Consider the following 2,500-nt stretch of genomic DNA (forward strand, 5'->3'; position numbering starts at 1 on the left):
CCTCGACCACCATCGGCACACGCTGGGCCCTGGTGCGGCAGGTTCCCTCGACCACCATCGGCACACGCTGGGCCCTGGTGCGGCAGGTTGCCTCGATCACCATCGGCACAAGCTGGGCCCTGGTGCGGGCGGTTGCCTCGACCACCATCGGCACACGCTGGGCCCTGGTGCGGCAGCTTGCCTCGAGCACCATCGGCACACGCTCGACCCTGGTGCGGTCGGTTGCCCCGAGCACCATCGGCACACGTTGGGCCCTGGTGCGGCAGGTTGCCTCGACCACCATCGGCACACGCTGGGCCCTGGTGCGGGCGCTTGCCTCGACCACCATCGGCACACGCTCCGCCCTGGTGCGGTCGGTTGCCTCGAGCACCATCGGCACACGCTGGGACCTGGTGCGGCAGGTTGCCTCGACCACCATCGGCACACGCTGGGCCCGGGTGCGGGCGGTTGCCTCGACCACCATCGGCACACACTGGGCCCTGGTGCGGGCGGTTGCCTCGACCACCATCGGCACACGCTGGGCCCTGGTGCGGGCGCTTGCCTCGACCACCATCGGCACACGCTGGGCCCTGGTGCGGCAGGTTGCCTCGAGCACCATCGGCACACGCTGGGCCCTGGTGCGGCAGGTTGCCTCGACCACCATCGGCACACGCTGGGCCCTGGTGCGGGCGCTTGCCTCGAGCACCATCGGCACACGCTCGGCCCTGGTGCGGTCGGTTGCCTCGAGCACCATCGGCACACGCTGGGCCCTGGTGCGGCAGGTTGCCTCGACCACCATCGGCACACGCTGGGCCCTGGTGAGGGCGCTTGCCTCGACCACCATCGGCACACGCTCGGCCCTGGTGCGGTCGGTTGCCTCGAGCACCATCGGCACACGCTGGGCCCTGGTGCGGGCGCTTGCCTCGAGCACCATCGGCACACGCTCGGCCCTGGTGCGGTCGGTTGCCTCGAGCACCATCGGCACACGCTGGGCCCTGGTGCGGCAGGTTGCCTCGACCACCATCGGCACACGCTGGGCCCTGGTGCGGGCGCTTGCCTCGACCACCATCGGCACACGCTCGGCCCTGGTGCGGCAGGTTGCCTCGAGCACCATCGGCACACGCTGGGCCCTGGTGCGGGCGGTTGCCTCGACCACCATCGGCACACGCTGGGCCCTGGTGCGGGCGCTTGCCTCGACCACCATCGGCACACGCTGGGCCCTGGTGCGGCAGGTTGCCTCGAGCACCATCGGCACACGCTGGGCCCTGGTGCGGTCGGTTGCCTCGAGCACCATCGGCACACGCTGGGCGCTGGTGCGGGCGCTTGCCTCGACCACCATCGGCACACGCTGGGCCCTGGTGCGGCAGGTTGCCTCGATCACCATCGGCACACGCTGGGCCCTGGTGCGACAGGTTGCCTCGAGCACCATCGGCACACTATCGGCCCTGGTGCGGGCGGTTGCCTCGACCACCATCGGCACACGCTGGGCCCTGGTGCGGGCGCTTGCCTCGGGCACCATCGGCACACGCTGGGCCCTGGTGCGGGCGGTTGCCTCGAGCACCATCGGCACACGCTGGGCCCTGGTGGGTTTAGGCACATCTTCAAATTTCTGCCGTGCCAATGCCATTTTTATGGCTTGTAAATTCATACAATGGTCCCCTAAGCCTTCACGTGAAGTTTCGTTGGAAGATGACTCGTTTTCTATTTTTCACGATTTTCGAAACTTTTTGCGGTTCGGGATTTTTTAAAATTTTTTTATAAGGATTTTTGGCCCCAAATTTTGTAGGCATGATCCTTCTATTTTTGTTGGCATGCACAAAAAAATTCAGCTAAAAACTCGAAGTAGAGAAGATTTTGTGACCGTTTGAAAAAAGTGTCCCCATTTCAGACACTTTAACGGCTACTGGTAGCAAACCTGTAAAATCTCAAATGCTCTTTAAGGGGGTGTGAATTCTCAGAGGTTTGATGAGGGATAGGGGGCCAACACAAGGCCAAGTACCAGCACCCATCGCACATCATGTGCGCACACCCCCCCGGCCCCCCTCCCAATCGCCGGAACCCCAATGCCGCCGGTCAGGTTCTCCGGCGGTACTCCGGCGATGCTCCGGCGATGCTCCGGCGATGCTGTCCCGAGTGAAAAAAATGCGGCACCAGCACATGCTGGAGCCAAGCATGGGCACCGTGGCTCAAAATCGAACTTCGGCCAAGGCCTCGACCATCAATGGCACATGATGACGCATGGTGATGGCACATGCATCGACCATCATCGGCATAGGCTGCCCTTCGGTACGGGCACTTGCCTCGACCGCCATCGGCACAAGCTGGGCCCTGGTGTGGGTTGTTGCCTCGATCACAATCGGCACATGCTGAGCCTTGGTGCGGGCGGTTGCCTCGAGCACCATCGGCAGACCCTGGGCCCTGGTGCGGCCGGTTGCCCCGATAACCATCGGCACACGCTGGGCCCTGGGGCGGGCGTTTGCCCCCAGCACCATCGGCACACGCTGGGCCCTGGTGCGGGCGC

This window comes from Durio zibethinus, unplaced genomic scaffold (genome assembly GCF_047325235.1).
Source record: "Durio zibethinus cultivar Kanyao isolate XHJ-2024 unplaced genomic scaffold, ASM4732523v1 HiC_scaffold_59, whole genome shotgun sequence".
Lineage (NCBI taxonomy): Eukaryota > Viridiplantae > Streptophyta > Magnoliopsida > Malvales > Malvaceae > Durio > Durio zibethinus.